This window comes from Chiroxiphia lanceolata, chromosome Z, assembly GCF_009829145.1.
Source record: "Chiroxiphia lanceolata isolate bChiLan1 chromosome Z, bChiLan1.pri, whole genome shotgun sequence".
Taxonomy (NCBI): domain Eukaryota; kingdom Metazoa; phylum Chordata; class Aves; order Passeriformes; family Pipridae; genus Chiroxiphia; species Chiroxiphia lanceolata.
The window spans coordinates 14,646,523-14,667,592 of record NC_045671.1 but is presented as its reverse complement, the minus strand read 5'-3'; the positions used below and the strand labels follow the sequence as shown (position 1 = coordinate 14,667,592).

General features: G+C 36.8%; 1 protein-coding gene and 1 long non-coding RNA gene across 4 annotated transcripts in view; one reads left to right on the top strand and one right to left on the bottom strand.

Annotated features, from left to right (window-relative positions):
* ARL15 (ADP ribosylation factor like GTPase 15) overlaps window positions 1-21,070 on the top strand; it is a 243,710-nt gene that overhangs the window by 177,009 nt on the left and 45,631 nt on the right. The gene's annotated exons all lie outside the window — the stretch shown is intronic.
* Window positions 11,920-19,775, bottom strand: LOC116780212. 2 transcript variants are annotated; one of them, XR_004354379.1, is made up of 3 exons: window positions 19,457-19,775; window positions 18,822-18,976; window positions 11,920-12,504 (listed from the first exon to the last, which is right to left on the bottom strand). It is a non-coding gene; the product is annotated as an uncharacterized LOC116780212 (long non-coding RNA). The 2 variants fall into 2 exon arrangements; XR_004354380.1 differs by lacking the exon at window positions 11,920-12,504 and adding an exon at window positions 15,205-15,322.

Genomic DNA, 21,070 nt, shown 5'->3' with positions numbered 1-21,070 from the left:
AGATTTTCTGTAATTCATTTCAGGATGTGTTAGAGGATACTGTGAGCATGACTTTCTGTTGTCCAACATGACTGGCAAGCCACTGACATTTTCATCCTTGCCAGCCCAGTTATCCAGCCATAGAATCATAGAATACGCTGAGTTGGAAGGGACCCACAAGGATCATCAGGTCCAACTCCTGGCCCTATGCAGGACATCCCAAGAATCACACCATGTGCCTGAGAGTGTTATCCAAATGCTCCTTGAATTCTGTCAGGCTTGGTGCCATGACCACTTCTCTAGGGAGCCTGTTCCAGTGCCCAACCACCCTCTGGGTGAAGAACCTTTTCCTAATATCCAACCTAAACCTCCTCTGACACAGCTTCAGGCCGTTCCCTTGAGTCCTGTCACTGGTCACCAGAGAGAAGAGATCAGTGCTTGCCCCTCCTCTTCCCCTCACAGGGAATTTGTAGACTGCAATTAGGTCTTCCTTCAGTCTCCTCCAGACCAAACAGACCAAATGACCTCAGCCACTGCTCATAAGGCTTCCCCTGGAGACCCTTCACCATCTTTGTAGCTCTCCTTCAGATGCTTTCTAATGGCTTAACGTCTTTTTTATATTGTGGTGTCCAAAACTGCATACAATATTCAAGGTTAGGCCACTGCAGAGCAGAGCAGGCCATACCTGCCTTCAAACTTTAACTGAAAGCTGAACAGAAGAGAGACACATTTCTCCTTTGAGCTATGTTTATCATCCACTTTCAGTTCAATGTATCCCTGCATTAGTCCTGGGAAAGCTAGGGACGCTCTGCCGTTCCATGGTTATCCTATGTAATTTTTACTTACCAACTTTATCTCATTTTTGTGACAACTTTACCCCAGATGTCCTGGTCTTCCACCTTGACGAGGATAATATTTTCTGTGTGCCACTGCCTTCCCCAGGGGCAACTGCAGAGCCCCCTGGGTATCTCTGTGGTTGCAACCAGGCAGTTGCAATGTACCCCCTCTCCTGTGCTCCCCCTCCTGACCTGTAATTTCTCACTCCTCTTTGCCTCAGGCCATGGACTTTCCTTAAAAAGGAAGTGCTCCTATCATTGTGTGGATGCTCTTTTAATCCACTACTTAAAACATAAAGGAATGATCATTCTGAGTTAGGTTTTCAGCCTCCTGAAATTATATTGTCTGTCTTTGAAAACCAAAGAACATTTCTTTAATTAAAAATATACTGCTTTATACTTAGCTAAACTGTCAATGAAAAATAGGAGTAGAACTTTCAAACTCCACTTACTATTGTCCTGAAACTTCTATTTCCTAAATTATCAAATAGTAGATATTTGATAATTTATTTTGATTTCCTTAATTGAAATGGCATAGAGTGGTTGGTTAGTAGTAGTATCTGTGGTGAAAGTTTAGGGAACATTTCTTTCTTATTACTCAAATCTGCAGCACAGCAAAGGGTTGGTTGACCAGGTCCTGGTGTCACCATCTTTGTTTCTGCTCACGTCACTGCTAGCCATTGACGCTTTCCACAACTTTTCCAGTTATCAGTCACTTTTGCAAAGAGATGGGTAAAGACTTACTAATAAAATTTTATTGTTTGACTCTAACTTTGAGGATGTGTTTCCAAGATACTGTTGTTCAGCACAAAGCAGGCTTTTTCTTTTAAACATGTGCTGCTTGCAGGATGGGCTCTGAATTCAGGTTGTACCTAGTGCCTTGGTGTCAGGCTTGTTTTGTTTGGTTTAGTTTTGTTAATTTTTCACCACAGCTAAAAGACCAATGTTTTGTCTAGGAGGAAGAATGCTTTGGGCTTCTACAGGAAAAAGTATTTCTTGTTTTGTTTATGCAGATAGGTTTTATGGATTATTTCCTCCTTTATCTACCATCTGTTGTTGACTCCTATTCTCTCTGGAGGTTCTTCCCCCCTAACTCTCTCAAATATTTCCTTTTTTAGCAAATACATCATGCAGCTCTTTTTTCTGTGACCCTGAAGTATTCAGTCTGTTGTTCAGCGTATTTGCTACTTTGATAAAAAAAATCCTTGAATAACAGTGACTAGAGTTTTTAAAAATAACTATATTGCTTTAGACACCTGACCAATACCCTCTGAATGTTTAGTATATTCTCCTGGAACTGAAAGTGTTTTTTGTTTTTCAAGAATGAAAATAAGATGTCCATGGAAGAAAGTGGGAAGAGTTGTATGTTCATTAACAGAAGGCAAGTTACTGATGCCTAACCTCATTTCTGAGTTACACAGAACTAGATGTAAAGTAAGGCCTTAATACATCTAGCTTTGCTCATTTAACTTAGAACATAAGCTAAGTATTTTGAAGGCAGGCATATAAATTAGAAAAAGTGGACTGCATGGTGTGAAATAATTGAGAATTTTATTTCCCTCCTTTTTGCGTGGGTCTTTTTTTTATGTGACATAATGTTAAACATACATTGACATAAGTATTTCACACTTGCAAACAAAAAATGTGATTTTGTGAAGTCCGTGATTATAAAAAAGAAACTGACCAATTCAGTGTCAATTCATTCATTCCAATTCATTGTACTAAACAATTAAAAAAATGGGTTTCATGAACATCTTCACATATTGATAGCTTTGATAGCTCTGATATAAATTTAACTCTGGCGTTAACAGGAGTAGAATCTATATTAAACCTTCCACCCTGTTACATCAAATGTGTTTTTAATTTTTACATATGGGCTCTTTTTTTTTTTCATGATAGCTGTATCCTTTACAGAAATGCTGGTAAAATAGTCATAACTAAGTATTGATTTGAGTAAGGATTAGATAGTAATATTGGGTGAAATGCCTTAGAGGCTGCACATGATACTGTATTTCAACAGCACAGAGGTTGATCACAGCTTCAGTTACTCTTAGCATGGGTGAGTGGTCATATTGCTTGACAAAGAAACATAATTATCAGAGGAATACATTTTAAACTGGGATGGTGAAGTACTTTTTTATCAAGTTGCAGTGAAGTAACATAAAGGAGAATTGTTTTGTGAAATGGCAGTGCTGTCCTCTAATACCTGTGGCAGTATGTCTTACACAACAAAAACCATTTTAGTGTTAGTCTGCTGTATTTATTAGAAGAGAATGGTTTTCTCTGTGAAGCTTTGCAATTGATTTAAATTAAATTATAACTGTGGTGACAAAGTTCTTTGCTTGAGTGCTTTTACATCAAATGGGTATGTGCCCTTGCATGCTGGAAGGATGCAGAAAATATTCTGCTCAAGATACTGAGATTCAAGTAGTCAAATTGGCATGAAAATTTTGAATATTGGGCAAAAGTCAGGTAAGAGTTAGCTCCCCTCAGATCACAAATCTGGTGTTTGTTTCATGGTTAATGGGCACCTACAAATCCGTTTTTGTGGAGTATGCTGGTGGGCCAGTGCCTAATAGGTTGGTTGTTCTTGCAGGCGGGTACAAGATCTGCAATGCCAAAGGGGGGGCTTATGCAGCCACAGTCATCAAGTATGACTGAAGTTTACCAAACTTCATATAAGCAGACCCATAAAAGATCAGTCCTGCATCGGTAAAGACAATATGTCAAAGAATGCATGGAATCTGAATAGGTGTATAATATTGCAGGAATTCCTCTTGTTTTTAAGCTATACAATGACTTTTTGAGTATTCAGGTGTTTAAAAATAACAGTCCATGGAGCCTTACTACTCTAACCGATGAGCATGGACAACTTTTTATGACTAACACTTCATTTGTTAGCGCATTATATTTTCAACTTGTTAGGTCAGCGTCTGCAATTACTAGAGATTGTTGGAGGGAACTTTCTGTATTTTACAAGAAGGAACATGTCACGTCATGTCATGTCATGGCTGGGCTTCACGAACGAAGATTTAGGAAGGCTCTATCCACGTTTGTTACAAGCACACTGGTGGCTAAAAAGGCCAATATGAGATAGACATATCTGATTGCAAAAGGCACAGCAGAAAGACTCCTTAGATGGTGTATTGTGCAAGACACGGTTCTTTCTACGCTGTCTTTTCTCCTCGAGAGTGATCCTGCGTGCGTTCTCAAAGGAGACAGCAGCGTTATAGATGGTGTGTCTCCAGGCCTCCCATTTGGAGGCCAGAGTAGACCAGTTATGATGATCAATATGGCTGAGGCTGAGATGTTGTTTCAGGGAGTCCTTGTATCTTTTCTTCGGGGCTCCTCTCTTGCGGCAGCCAGTGGCAAGTTCACCACAAAGGAAGATCTTAGGGAGGCGGTGGTCCTTCATCCTTGAGACGTGCCCTGCCCAGCGCAGCTGAGTTCTCAGCAACATGGCCTCAATGCTTGTGACTGCTGCTTGTTCTAGAACAGATGTATTGGTCACATAATCTGACCAGTGGATGTTAAGGATTGTACGGAGACAGCGTTGATGGAAGCGTTCTAGGAGACGCAGGTGGTGGCGGTAGATGACTCATGATTCGACCCATGACAAGAAGGAACATATGTAGACAAAAAGGCCCAATCTGGGCGAACTGCTAGTTGGTTTACATCCCCTGAGACCTTTCTATGAACTGCATGGGCAAGAACTTCTTCTGAAGTAGCGCATGAGTAAAATCTCAAGTTACTGCTTTTTGGATCCACCATTGCAATGACAGCAAAAGACAAACAATGCCAACAAGAGAAAAATTAAAAAAAAATTTCCACAGACTACCATTTTCTTTTATCCGTATGTTTTCAGACAGGTTTAGACAAGCTTAAACATCATTTATTCCCCACAAATTCAGTTTTAGTGAGGCAGGCAGAGGCAAGCAGAATTACTGAGTTGGAGGACTCTTAAAATGTCTTTGATGCAAGCTACCTTCTACTTATCAAAAAAGTTTAAGCAAATTAATTCCTCTCTCATAATGAAAAAAATCAATATGCTTAAAGAGCAATATGCTTAAAGCAACAAACAAACAATCCAAAACCAAACAAAATTGTAAATTTGTATTATTTCTTTGAGACACCTGCTGCAGAAGATGTTTTGGAGAAAAGTGTAGAAATCAGAGACATTAGAGAAGATCAAAAGCATATGACCATGCTTTAGAGATAGTGAAAATATTCAGTATTCAGATGACAGAGACATGGCACAATGAGACTTGGAAGAGAGAGAAATTTCTTCTGAACGGTTCTTTTTATAGGAGGAAGAAAAAAGCCCTCCGTGTGTTTCCACTTCCTTTAGCAAACCAGCTTTTTATGGTGCTAGCAGACTAGAAGTCACACCTAAACACAAGATAGGACTTGCACAAATAGCTGCTCTTTATGAAAGTGATACTGATCATCGAGGTATCCTAAAGTGACTGTTAGAACTGTAACATCTTATAAGTTTTCCTCAAAACTTCCCATTAACTCTATTTGCTCTCTCTCTTGATATGAACAAGAAGAATCTGGCATTTTATCAGTTGTCAAAAATAAATCCAATGAAGCAACACCTTTGCGCAGCAGTCTAGTGGAAGGTGTTTGTGGTCTGTTGCAGAGGGATTGGAATGAGATAATCTTTAAGGTCCCTTCCAACCCAAAACTTTCTATTATTCTATGATTTGTTTTTTAATGATTTATCAAACTCCTGGGAGTGCCTCTAGGAGGTACAAAATAGTGTGTATCATAAGTATGAGGATTTACAGTTACTGTGATCACCAGTGTTAGGTGGTGATGAGAACTGTTGGGAACTTGTCTCTTTCATTAAGTTTATGTGTCAGTTGTCATCCTATAGATTTTTTCAGCCACAATGTAACATAAAGGTCAAATAACGCAACTGAAATTTCCTAAGGGACTTCTGATTGCTACTTATGAAAACCTAGAGGTTTGGGCCTGAAACAGGAAAGCTTTTGTGCCTGAAGCTGGCTTAATTAGGAAACCTTAATTCTTTCCCAGGTCAGGATGCAGCTTTGGTTTCATAAATACTATATCCACATCTGACATCCTGGTCTTATTGTTTTGCTTATTATGCTCATGTCATCAGCATTTTATTAAATAATTTGACTACAAAGAATTTCTCTTTAATGCAGAATCAAATGTATATAATAATTAAAATATTACATTGCATAATTTTATTGCATATTATGATATTTGAGGGTGAAATATTTTACAAATCCAACTCCTTCCATTAAAGAATAACAGGGCTTGTGATATTCCACTAGTTTTGCAGTTCAGCCATATAAACCACAGCTGTATTAAATGAACAGAGCACTCCACAGCACTTTGTATGCAAGTTAGGCAGGTTTTTTTGGTAAGGTATTACGATATGTAAAGAGGTGTCTGCTTCAGTATTTGGTCTTTGTGCTTAATTTTTTTACTTTTGTAGGATTAAGCCAGACCCTTTATATTGCTTTAATGTATTTTTGCATGCATTATAAACACACCCACACATGCATCAGTTCAACATTCCATCAAGGCAGCTGATTTAAAAAAAATGTTGTTAAACAAGTTGGAACTGGTTGGCACGTATCTGAAGAAAGAAATCAAATAAAACTGGCAACTAAAGAGAAAGGGAAGTTGATATTGGCACATCATCACAGAGGTCTCTAGGTAAAACATATGCAAAAGCCCTTAAAATGTAGTTCTTCTTTGAAAAGTGACTATGTAAAATGTCACCTTACTCAACAGATCTATTCCTTGTGTATACTCAGTGTTGCATCTGCTTGCCTTGTAATAAAAGATATGTTTTTATTTTTATTGCTTTTCCTGTTAACTCTATAGTATCAATACAAACCTACCTTACATTTGTGCTACCAAAGGTTGGTCACTTAACACAGTTTCCGAAGGACTCTTTGCAAAGTGCAAGTTCTCTGTTGGATGGACAGCAATAAAAGATCACACTGAAGCTGTCAAATTCCAGCCTGAGTTTGAATTAGCGGTACCTTCATCTTTATGTCTCCAATTTTACCTTTTTGAACATAAATTATCCCAGTCTCTTTGATAGTAACGCTCATATTGAAGTTTTTGTTTCAATGGGCTAGTATTTCATGACAGAACATAGGAAATGAATCTTTGGAATTTAAGCTCATGATTGCAAGTGGAGTAAATCTGGTTTAAGAAGCATGGTACAGGAAGAAGGAGCCATTCATCTATTTCTGGAATTACTATCTGCATACTATCAAGTAGAAGTGTTGCTCATATTATAGCCCTTTTTTTAAAAAAAAGACTAATTTCATAGTATTGAAAATAAATTTTCAGTCTTGTCCTTTTGCCTTAAGTGTAAAGTTGCTCAGAAGAGTTTTTTATTGCTAATTATCATTTTGCAGGATTAATTTTGTCAAGGCAAGGGGTTTTTTCTCTCCTTTTATCATGATAGACACTTCATTAGGCATGCTGAAAATATAATTATGCTTGATCACCTACTTCTTACACCCCTGAACATAGTGCAGATATTCATTTATGTATCTACTTGTCTATGTGCTTGCTTAGATTTCTTGCCCTTACTAAATGTAAAGTAGCTGTGAAATATGCAAATAAATGAGAGATATCTAACTATATGTTAGTCAGGACTTAAAATCTAATTATCAGTGTTATTTGTAAATATGATTACCTGTCCGCTAGTCCACCTATGTTTCTTTTGCAACTTCCATTTCTTTTATCTGCCCTTCTTTTAAACCCTATAAAAGAAGAGAAAAACATGTCCAGAACTGAGAGAGACATAAAGAATTTCAATGTGGACAACTGACAAAAGTGCTATTACAGCACTTTGATAAACTCAGAGCTTAAAACTTGAGGTTAAGATACTGCCTGAGCATCAACATTGTAATTTTCAATCCTCATCAGAAAATGGGATGTTGCAACAATTTTGAGTTGCTTGATGTGAATAAAAATGGTTTGGGTATTTTTTCACAAAGAAAATTTCTGAGCAGTTTTCAAATATGTGGTCATTGACATATTGGTTGGCACAGTGCAAGCACACTTAGCTGATGTCACAGCCCCTGATGGGATCACGAAAGTGTTCAAAATTGCCTAGAGAGTATTAGAAAGGCTTAAGAATTTATTTTGTGATATTCTAAAAAAGCTAAAACTTAACCAGGATGACTGGGGTTTTTTTCTTGGTGTTGTAAATCTGTATGTTGGGGTGATGTGACAAACACAGTTCTTCACATCTTTCTGGGTTTCATTGTTGGGACCCTGGAAGTATACCTAGTATTTGGCTCCTGAGGTGATTGTATAATCAGATGAGCTAAAAGCCATGTGCTTCCACCAAGCCTGAGAAATGTTGCAGTGAAGCAACTGTGTGCTCAGAAGAGGGCATCAGCTTGAGCACCTTCTCTTTTTTTCCTTTGCTCAGTCAGCAGCTTGCTGGTGATCCCAGACATCATTTCAGCTAATGTAAGAAGCCAACTACATGCAAGGCACATCTGAGAACACTGTTCAGATATGCCTTTTATCCTAGTCTGCTTTCCTTGTAGCTCAAAGGTTTTCGAGCTCATGTGTGTGCTGAAAGAGGCCTCCACGTGCTCATTTCTCCCTTTTCTTCACTTATGATACAATAACAGTTTGTTTGAGAAACTAAACAACTCTCTTTTATGGGTCAGGCTAACTATTTTGGGATAAAGGTACAGGTTATTCATATGCACAGCTCATACTTTAAATGTGTTTTCTGACATGACTTGCTGCTTATATGAAGAATACACCAGGGGATTCATGACAGTCATCGGGTTTTTTTTCCTCCTTTCAAACAAAAAAGTAAATCTGGTCAAAATTTTCTAATCTGGTGGTTGTTCCCATGGTAACATGAAATATGGCTCATATGAAATATGTGTGCGTTTGTACTGTAAGCTGACTTGAGATGCTAACATTAACTACAGTACTTTGCTACCATCTCCTCTGTATTTTCTCTTCCGGCCTTCCTATGACTAACACTTTGGATAGTATCTGATTGTACTTCTGAGAAACTGGAGTGCTGTGTGTTTACTTTAGCTCCAGTTCCTTGAATCCTTAGTGAATGGGGTCCATGAGTTACCAGTCGTAGTGATTACATGAAATGTCACCTGGAATGACTTGTGTGTGTTACACAGATTGTAAAATTCAGTGATCTGATGATCCCTCTGAACCTCAAATCCATGGGCTGCAGTCTTAGTCTGCATGTCAACATTTGAGGGGGTTTATGTATTCAGTTCAGTAATATTGAAAGTCTGACAGGTCATGATTTGATAGCTGGACTTTCGCTGGTCTCAAAGAGAAAATATCACACACAGGTTTTGGGGTTGGTTTTTTTTTTTTTCATTTTAATGTGGGATCTGTCATGGCTGTGCCAAAAATCTGTTGATGCAATTTCTCTTGCCAGTGCTTTGAATCAGGGATGGGGGGAAAACTCAAAATAAAAACATATGTCATAGAATTTAGGAATTAGATCTAAATTCCAGTTTCTCATGTTGGTGATAAGAATTATTTGTCTGTAGAAAAAAATCTACACCCACCACCTTGAGTTACTGTGATGTGTATTTTTCAACTAAGATATGGTATTAGCAGATAAAGGGTTATTCTCTCCTTTTTGTGTCCATTTTAGAGCTGTAGAAAGTGCTTTTGCAGAACAGTCCCCTGTAAAGACTGAGGAGTGATGGTTATGTTCTTCTGTTAATGACAAATGCATAATACTTATTTTCTGGCTACTTTTATCTCTTCAGAAAAAAACAACCAAAGCTGATAGCAATAAATTATCTTGAGCTGCACTAAAGTAATTCTACTAATAATTACTGATAGTTACTGCAGATTGTTTTATTCTAATCTGATATCTGGAAACTGGTTTATACTTTTGCTTTGAATAGAAATTGGCTTCAGCAGAAAGAAAGAAGGGTACTGTGTTGGGTCCAAGTATGTGGTAGCTTAAGTAAAGCCTACAAAGGTCTAAAGTAATTGCCAGGTATTTAAATTGGAAAATACCCATTGAATCTAAAAAAAATTCTCAGCTCCTGAGAATATGCACAATTCTGAACATTTCTATTGGTGCTAGGCTTGCTGGTATAATTTTTTGTTCTTAGTTCTGTCGGTTCTACTCAGCATCATAATCAGGAATGGTTAGTTACCATTCAGGACTGACTCCGAAAATGTCTGAAGAAAGTCAGGCTCTCCATTTAGATTTGATCTGTATTTCCATATGGTAGAGAGCCCAGATGATGTTCTTACTGGTAAACTTGGCAATTTTTCCCCAGGAATGGGGATGCCTTAAAAATATATATTAACATTATCAAAACTAAATAAAGCTTTGAATCTTATAAAGCAGCCACTGGGAGTCAGCCCCTAATTTGAAGGAAATTCAAAGTGTGGTAGTAATATTCAGACTTGTAAAGACTTCTATGCCAGCAATGTTTTGTGTCCTGAAACTGCTTTTGCTTTGATATTATCAATCTCTTTCAGTATGTGAGCACTGTTGTGGATGCTAGCTTTAGTTTCTGCGGCTTCTTTGACTCTGTTCTGTGTTGATTACCTTGGAACCTTGTGAAGTTCATATCTCATTGCCAGCTATGTCATTAAAATGCAGGTCTCCTTTCTCCATTCTTGCTTAAGTGCCCCAGTAGAGCTGCAGACTACAGATCTTACATTATGTACTTCTTGCCCTTTTAAGTAATCTCCAGACAAATCTGTTCCACCACTTTTTTATTTCCATATAATCAAGCAAGAAATTTTCTATCTGTTATATATTAAATGACTTAATGTTTAGACATGAATTAGGGTTACTATTATAGTTGCAAATTGAGACTTCAGTTTCTTCCTTTGAAAGAAACAATACTTGAGAAGGACTGTGCTATTACAGATATAATTATTGAGCACACCAAGTACTGTGAATAGAAATACTATCAAATATAGGGTTTTTTTTAAATGATTCAGTGGTATATCTTCTTTCTGACAATGTTTTAATTTAAATGATTATTCATTATAGTCTGAGATAAATACTGTGGCTGTCTGCCACTTTCACTTCTACTTCATTATTCCTAATTATCACAAAAACATAGTAGCAAATTACATGGAGTTTTGTAGTCTGTATTTTATTGACTACTTTGCCATGCCATGTTCAGACTTTAAATTTTTTGCCACTTTTTTTTTCTTATGGAATTCTGTACAGTTGAAAAACCTTTTCTTTTTTCTAAAACCTGATGTTTTTATACAAAGGTAAAGACTTGGATTTTTGGATGCCACTACTTTGTTCCCTATCATCTTTGTGTTGATTGGAGGGATTTTGGTTTTTTAATTTTTTTTTCCGACTTATTTATTAACTTGATTGTACATTTGTACCTAAGACTCACACACTGGGAGTAATTGGTAAATTTCTGGAAATTTCCCTACAGATACTTGGATGTTACTAATGATCAAGTATAAATTATGTGGGGTTTCCTATGCATTTTAGTTGATTCTGTTCAGAATTGTGCCTAGATTTTTACCTTTGTCTTCGTTGTTTGGGCCAGGATGTTTGCAGTCCCTTTCTTTTTAAAATAGTTTCTCTTCAAATAGTCTAGTGTTCCCCTCAGTAGAGTAACTTATACAGGGATACAGTATTGGATCAAGGTTGACTTTTTTTTCCTGAGCAGACTTGAGACATGTCTTGTTAGTTTTATTTATGGTAATGTCTGAATTTTGTTGCTGAAAAAATTAGGAGAATATGTAAAAAGTAAAGAGGAAATAACTCTGTACAGAGGCCCAAGAAAGAAAAAAGAGATGACTAAAACTGAAGAGAGGGAGGATTGCACAACTGACGTGGTAAGCTTGTACTTTTAAGTAAGCAGAAATAACAATGTCATGAAAGTGAGTAATCCCTTTACAGACTGTCCAAAAGATGTTGACAATATATGGAGATAATAGAAGAGTGGGAAGGATCAAATAGAAAGAATAATCTGGAAGAAAATTTGATGGGCTTTCTGGGACATGTAAAGATAGGTTTTAAATCTGGTAAATATAATTGAGAAGTATTAAAATGCAGATAAAACAGAAGTCCTAACCTGTAGAGAGTTGTGGGGAAAGGGAATATAAAGAGATTTAGCAGATATCATCAAAAGGAATAAAAGCAAGCTGAAGAAACAGTTATTGAAAACTTTATTGAGGTTTTACTGCTTAATAACTGAAAGAGAGTCATACAAAAGGGTGACTGTCTTCATGGATGTAGAAATGCAAGAAAATAAACTTACAAATTATTAAACAATATATGTAAGCAGACAAAAAAAGTTCAAAACTAGAAGTGAGATGCACAATCTGCAGATGCTACATTAAAGTAAGACAAGATAAACTCTGGAAGGAGATGTTCCATAAGGTATGGACTTCTGAGGGACTTGAGTCTTACAGTTGATCTGAGGATTATCTGGGACTTTTCTGTAGTTGAAGTGTGTACACTGTTACATCTCTCTGTGGATTCTTCAATTTCAGGTTTGGATCTGGGCTCCATTCTTTTAGGGAGTGGGTCAGTTAATGTGATTACAGTCCTCTGCACACTTGTTGATTTTCATGAGACTTAGAGTTTAGTATATTGAAAGCACATCTCCTCTGACAAATAACTGGGTAGATGGAGTCAGACAGATGAAGTCTCTTAGTGCATCAAGTCTCTTTTCTGCTGGAAAGAGAGAAGGAGACAACTAATTTGACTTAGATCCTTATCACAAAACCTTTTTTAAGTGTTCAGGGACTGGCATTTCAAAGGAACTATTGGTTCACAGTGTACATTGTGAAATGAAGCCATGAAAATGTTGGCTTAATACACCCTAAACCACAGGTACACAGCCCAGTTGTATCTTCTGTGTCAGAAAGTAGAACAATGAGTGAAACTCTTTAGGAGCTATGGTAAGTTGTGTTTTGGTTAAGAAAATCAAAATCTGTAGTGCTGAGTATTTTAAAATCACAGTGTTCTTAGGCATAAAAGTTAAATGACTATTTACTAAAGTGAACTGACTCTGAAAAATAAATGTAACACATAAAATTTCCAGCAGAGATTGTGTATGGGAAAGTTAAGATCAAAAATGGAGAAACTTTCTGCTCTTATGTCATGTGGTCATGCACCTGTAAAAAAGAAAAAATATGATGTGGGAGAGGAAAGATAAATACTTCATTGTAGTGAAGCAAATAAACACAATAATATAATAAATGTCATAGAAGACCATAAAATATACCTTGTAAGCAAATGAAAGAACAGAATGATAGAAGATCCACACCAAGAAAACCCATAATTGTTTGCAAAACAGATGTGTATTTATGGTAAATACACTGGTAGTCAGGTAATGCTTTGGTAGAATAACAGGTAGGCAATTAAAACAAATAGAACAGGAAGTACCTTGCAAACACAAACTAGACAAACTAGTTATTCACAAGCAGTGTGAATAACTGCTCACATAAATCTCCAGGAGCAAAAATTGGGGCAGTGTACTTTGAGCTAGTGCAGGGTTGCATTCCTAGTTCAATGGTCTAGACAGCTGGAGGCCATTCTAGACTTCAGCCAATTAAACAAATTAAGTATGAGACATAGGGTGCAAAGATTAAAATTAATTATGAAAAGAAATGGATGAAGCAGATTGTATAGACAGAATTTCTTCATTGCATCTCATCTGTTGAGCCTCAGTGCGGTTGTTACTTTTAGCAAGCTATTCTGTGGTTATTTTGCTTAAATGGCACATCTAGTTTGATCTGCTGTCTGAAAGATAACAGACTGCCCTTCTCAAGTGTCTGGAAAGCAGCTACTGCACTGAAGGTGTGAAGCAGATGCATAAGTATTAGTTAGCAGTGTGAAGAGTAGAAACCAACCTTGCACAGCTACTTTGAGTGTTATTCTACAGAAGGACAGGTTTGTTTTCCTTCAGAGGAGCTCTCTTTGAGAAAATCTGCAAGGTGTCTTGTCAGCAGTTTTGCTAATTACATAGGTGAGGCAGCTATGGCAGAAGCTGAGAGAGCAAATTAACTTCTACCTCTAACTAGCACAAGATACTGAGATGGAGGGTAATTTAAGAAGAAGTGAGGGATTACAAAACAATATCCTAAAGCAATCCCTCTAAGTATTCTATAACTGTACGTATTAACTTTCTTGATCAGACATGGTAGTGTTTTAAGATCTGATCCTATAATACAGTAGTTTGTATATAGAGTTTTGAAGAGGGTATCTCCATTTTTCCCATCATTATTCGCCACATCAGTGACTTTTTTTTGTAAATCTGAACAGTCTGTTTTAATTGAAAGTTTAAGTTAAATTATAATGTGGGATTGTCATTTAAATGAAATACAACAGTTGGGGATTAATGTTAGATGAAAGGGAGTTTAAATGGAAATAATCTAACTGGATGTAATTCAAACATTTTAAAAAGAAAAAAAAAGTTAATTGGGGACAACCAACATGAATTTGTGAGAAGGCCAGCCTGCTTAGAATGTTGAGATGGCAAACAAAGAAAACTGAGTGGATGTTTATTTTGACTTCCAAAAAGAATGTTAGAAATTAGTCACATCCAATACTGTTGGCTAAGGTTGGAAATCTTGTTGCTTATGTAATATGGTATGTGAAATAGAAAACTCCCCCATTAAGCAAACCATAGCAATAGAATATAACAATTATTTTAATAGTCAGAAATTACTAGTGCTTACTGTAGGGAACGATTGTGGGTCATCTAACTTATAAACATATAAAAGTTTCCATTATTGCATCACTGGTTATAAATTCAGGAAATGAAAACTATATGATTTGTAAGGTAAAGTTACTTGCCTGTGCTGTACTTCATGAGTTTGCTATAGCATTCAAACAGACTTTTAGTACTGTTGGTTCAGCGGACAAACCAGATTTGAAGTGTTCCTTTCCTGCAAAACATTCCCCCAGGGAATTTGAAGAAGTTCTTATCTCCTAGGGGAACTCTCCTGGCATCAAAACCCAACAGGAATAGAGAGCTACAGGCTTGTTGCTGTCATAATCCTATCAACACAAGATTTTTTCTTTTAAGATGGTCTGAGCAGTCTGTCACTGTATTTTGGAGAACTGGTTGCTGCACAAAAGTAAGTTGGTTGGCAGAAGCTCAGTCAAAAGAAAAGAAAGAAAATACCCGTTCTAGTTTAAGGGAAACTACCAGAAAATTTGGTGGAAGTATTCATGAGCTACAAATCCTACTGAATTTCTAGCTGTTGGCAATGATCAAGTAGCATCAGTGGCCAAAGAAACATTTTACCATCTGTGTTTTTGTAGGACACTGAGAGTGGAGCACTGTCTAGTGCAGACTTCTTTTGTCTGCTTGTGATTAGATGTTTGCAACATGCGTTGTATTGAACTGCATTTTAACCCACCTTCATAACCCAGAGCTGGTAAGGAACATGGTAGGCTCCTTATTTAAGTGGCTTTATCTCCAACAACTGCTTTCATTTAACACAACAGGTGAGTTTTTCTTGTCATTACATGACTCCAGAAACTGGGGTGTGAAAAAAAAAAATCAGCAAATATCCTGAGACATGATAAAATTGTAAGTTAATAATGCTGGTGGTATTCTTGGAGTGGTATTTAAAATATTGACTTTGGCCTGTGGAACACCTGCAGGCTTGGAACTTGTCTAGGCAGTTTATTCTAGCAGTGAGCAATGGGGGAGCTCAAACAAAACATCCCCATTTGAATGAAAGCAATGACTGGCAATGCTCCATCAATATTGCACTTCAATTTTCTCATTGCCCTATTTTTATCTTACTAAGTTTATTGCAGGAATTAGAAGTGCTTGTAGAGATCTTATGGGCTTTGGATTTATTTTCCTACAACCATACTGACAGTTGTATGCCATTACAATGCTGAATCTGTCTTCCTTCTGAATCTCTAGGAAATTTCTTCAGATTGAAAACTTTTGATAGACATTTGCTTGTATTCACGTTTTTCATATATTTATTTTTCAAATAAAGTTAAAAATCTTAGCTTTAGTTCAGGGAGCTGTAAAACCAGCTTTTATTTAACGTGTTATTGAGAACTATAGAGAGTGCACTGTGGTTCTGTGGAACCTCAGCTCAGGTGTTTTATGCTTACTACCAAAATGTACATTTAGTATTGAAATACACACCTAACAGAAAGTGTTTGAACATTAAAATAAATGTCACTCAAGTTCAGACCAAAAATAATATGTATTACTTGATGCAACTTTTAGAAAACATAAACAAAAATAATAATTTAAAAATTAAGCTTTTGCTTGAGACTTTGAAAGAAATTATAATGAAATAATTACTTGTAACTGTAAAAATTGTCCCAGCTTATGAGGATAGTTGACATTTCACTTCCCTCACACCTCCAAAGAGGTGCATAACAGTGGGTAAGTCCCTTGAAAACCCATAATACATGTCCGTCAAGTCTTCTAACAACACATCTGGGTAATGTTCTCCAAGCCTTTGTAGACTTGGAAAGTCTTTTCACACTTGTACTTGAGAGTCAGACTGCAGGCCTCAAAAAAGTTTTGTGCTAGAGAAAAGCATGCATGTGTGCTGCCTTGCATAGCCTCAGTCACAGTGTGTCTCCAAGTATACTGCAAATTTGCTAATAATAAAAAGAATTGCAGATGTAGCAAACAAGAAACAGTTCAATTGTGTTATGTCAAGAGATCTGACATCCAAGGCAGTGTGGAGACACTGCAGCTTCATTAGACATTCATTGTGTGAGGGCTTGCTGCCATAAAGGAGAAGAGCTGTAAGGTGTGGCTTAAGTTACACTTAAAGAGTACAGGCTTGTTTGTGGTGGTATTTAATTTGCTGACTGCTCGTAGTCAAACAGAATTTTGCTTATTGCTTCTACTCTTGGCAATAAATTAAATATTGGAATCAACAACTTGTTACTACTTATATCTCTCATGAGCATCTAAGTGACAAGCAGACATTGCTTCTGGGTGAGAGTGGGAGGACAGAAAATAGCTCACTGTTTCAGTGTGTGGAAAAGGAATCCAAAAGAGATTTGAAGGTCTGCTGTATGCTAGCCACAAGGGTTTTTTTCCTTTTTCTTTTATCAGAGAGGCTAGTTAGAAAATGAAGTATACCACTTAAGCATATTATTTCACTGCATGAGCAATTGTGGTAAGATGAAACATTGCATAGACAAAGTGATATGATGTTTTTAGCATTTCTGTCTTCTCCCTGACGCTTCAGCTTTGCCTTAAGACAGCAGACTTTCTTGGGCAGTGGTGACAGCAAAGCTTGCTTTGAATACTGAGCACTGTAACTGCCATTCCTAATTCAGCTAAAGAAAGCACTGTCTTCATTGGTCCAATTACTTTTTAATGGGTTTTGTCCACATTTCTAAGCAATCTTGAACCTGCTTTTCAGAGTCAAGTGTTGAGAATATCTGATTTGAGATACACCAAAATCCCTTCCCTTGCTATTAGTTAAGATGAGAAGCTATATCTCTTATGAATTCAAATAAACAATTCATAAATTACTGTACTGTCATCTGTAAGTAAACATGTGAAAGATTTTGAATAGAAGGGGATCTTGAATGTGAGGGAGTGAAATACAGAAATAATTTTGCATACTCCAATAAGTGCTTGGGGAGAAAAAAAAGGACAGTTGCAATGGAATATGAACTTGCCACAGGTCAGCTCATTCATGATCATAGTCCATACCCACTTAGCCTTCAGCAAACACAAAGTAATCTAAATGAGTTTAGTTCTCAGAGGATGTAAACCATCTTGAATTTGTCATGGGCCAGGGTAAATTGTCAGCATGATGCTCAAAAATAGAGTATCTCTTTTTTCCACAGTGACTTGCTCCTGTGTTTTTAGCTTCTGCAATTTTTAAAGCTAGACTAGACATCTTGCTTAAAGTTTGGTTGTAGTTCAATGCAGTAATAGCCGAAATTTGTACAGAAACCCTGTGGATTGTCTGTAAGACCAGAAATTGTCATAACTGATGTAAATGTCAGTCTGTCAAATCAGTGATTGACATAACTGTTCTTTCTAGCTCAGTTACTTCTCCTGCAGAAAGGATTTTAAGGCCAAGTCTAGTTAGCATTCTACACTGAAGCTTTTAATGTTGTTTTAGTGATGACTATGCAAGCCTTGGGTTTAAGCACATATGTTTACTTCATAAAACCTCTTACTCTGAGCATTAATTAGTAAATGCGACCCTTCGCAAACACAGAACTAGATACTAGAAAAAGCAACAAATTCACTTGTAAGAAATTGATTTCTGCATGATTACATCACAGTATTTTTAACCCTGAAGCAATACAAAATTTTAAATTGAAATTGAACAGTAAATCTTTCCTTAGAAAGATGCACACAGTACTGTCTGCATCATTACTGAAACCATTTTACTTTGAAGCACAGAAGGAACACTTAATTTTTATTTACTATTATGAAGGAAACCCTTTCATTACAGGGGGGGGAAAAACCTGACAAATATGAAAATATGACTGTGATTTGGGCAAAGTTCCGGAGACGGGAAAGAGTGATGCTTTTATCTTCAGAGAGCCTTTGACTGCTGCATTTATTCCATTAATAACTCCAGTATGTTTAATGTCATACTTTGTACATTTGTCTCTGTGTCTGGCCTTTGTGTAAACTACAAGGGAAGGTATTTTGATGTTTAACTCAGCTGGGAAAATTGGTTAGTAAAATGCTGTGTCTTATTTCCCTGGATTGCATGGAACACCATGCTAAAGTTCAGTTTTGACAAATGTGTTCTTTCATACTTTTTTCTTTCCAATTTGAATTTTAAACCCACAGCATAAAAAATCTAATTGAACAGAAGTCATTGCTAGTTATGTATACTTATGAATAGTTTCATCTGTAGTTTCAGATAAAGGCTTCAGTGAAATTATTTGATCAGACAAACTTAACTCTACTGGGCAGTCTGAAGGAAAGGTCAGATCCTACCCATATATAAAAGGAACTGAGTAATGAAAGCACTTAACTGTGAGCTTCAGTAAAGCTTTGTGATCAAACTCACCATTGACACCCATGGACTCATTCTGTTCTCTTCAGTATTTATTATTAGATGTAGGTTTGCCTGTTGAATGCAGGGGTGTAATATGCAAATGCACTGTAGGACCTATTCAGCTGTTTCTTGTCTTCATTTCAGCCAAATGGATGAGTGGAGAATGTCTGTGGATATACATACAGAGGTTTAATGCTGAACAAAATTGTAATGACTCGTAAATTAATTTCAAAAAAACAAGTGAAGAAAAAAACTTGTCAGCTAAAATTATTTTGCGTTATCTACTGTAGTTGAAGTGAAAGGATTCCATCTATACAGACTAATTTATGTCTACTGGAGGAGAATAAATCATAGGACCTGGAACTTCCATGTCATTGGCCATGCCAGGATTTTGGAATGCTCTGCAGATGTTAATGTGAAAATATAGCCTACCTAACCCTGCCTTCCAAAACCAAAGATAAATGAGATCTCTGTGTAACTCAATAAACTTCAGTCTGATCTCATTGGGTTGATTCTTAGCCATATGCTTCATGGTTATAAAAAGGCTTTAGAAAGGAGATTGCTGAAACATGCAACTCCTCCTTCCAGTACATGAAAAGTCATTCTGGTTAGCTGAAGACTGTATTTAGATTTTTATTATACCATACCTTTTTCACCAAAGGTGTGTTCTTCACAAGTTCTGTTAAGAAATTTCTTTATAATGCTCTGAGTTTTCAAATAATTTGATGAACGTAACTTATTTCTCCTTCTCAAAGGTTGGTCAAAATAAGTGTTACCTACATGGTACAGACAGGGAAATACAGTTTCTAGTTGCCTTTGCTGGGAATAGGATTAGCACACAAAATTTTACTCATCCAAAACACTTGACAGTGGTACAGCAAGAGTTAGATCTACAGAACTAATAACAAGTCTTTTAAAATATGGAGTTGAGGTGGTTTGAAGCTGGCTCCCTGCCAAGTCGCCAAACCTCACAAGAGAGAGGCAGCTAAAGCAATATATTTAAATATACTTACACTTTTATTACATTTATATACAATTGAAATATATGTACAATTTCAAAAGGAAAAGGGAAGGGAAAGGGGGAAGGAAAAAAAAGGAACAAAACCAAAGTAAAATATATACGATCAGTAGCCCAAGATCTAGCAACTAAAAGAATTAGCAAAAGAATGTCTTACTACTCTCCTTGGGACAACAGAAAGTCACGCTGGAACGACCGCCAGCAACCTTCGTCTCCCAAGGTCGGCAAGGCCTCGCTCCCCAACACAACAGACTCAACAACAGGGAAACCCGTACTTCCAAAGCCACTAGAAGGAAAAAGGGACGAAGGCCTCTCCTCCATTCTTCTTATGCCCCGGCTTACGTAAAAATCATAGGGAATACTGGGTAATCTGGGCACTTCCTTGGTTACAAACTGGTCACCAAGGAAGGCCTAGACCAAACTACCACAGGAGTACTCACTAATTCCATACCCTGAAGGGTGCTCCTGAAAAATTGAAGTGGTCATTTCTAATGAGTCCTAATTAACTTTTTATTTCAAAAGTGTATTTTATAATACAATAGCATCTTACTTTATGCAGGTATCTCTTTATGGTGTGATTTGGAAAAATGCTTATAATTCACAAAATTTTTTATTTTAAACTGTGCTGAAAAAGCCACATGGAAATTATGGTAACAGGTTAGAAGACATGGAGATATTTGAGGGAAAATATATGGATTCTTAACAACATTTTAAGACTGTGTGATAAGAATTGGAGTTTTGCTCAACTGCTTATGTTAATGGGACTTTTTGTTTCCTTGTTGGTGCATAAGATTAGTGTACAAAAACTTAGTAATATCAGAGATCCATTAATACATCAATACTTACTCTTATGCCACCCTCATTGTCCCTGAACATCTCTATCAGTTGCAGATTTTCCATCTGCTTAAGATTTTATGCCCAGGTACCAAACAAAGCTAGAAAAACTAGAACCTGGAGGACATATGGTCAAGGAACGTGGTGAGCAATCCTGTGCCTTGGTATCATTGCAATGATACCTCCTGCAAAGTGAGCCTCTTGGCCCACATTGACTCCTTACTGAGATCCTAAGTGAAATCACATGACTTTTTTTCTTTTTTTTATTCTTAATGTTTATAATCTGTTTGATTCCCAAGCACGTTGTTGGTGAAAACAAGCTGCCATTTAGTCTGGACTCTTATATAATGCTTTACATAAATTCAGCTTACTTCTGTTATCCATCATGTGAAAATAATCTTCCCATAAC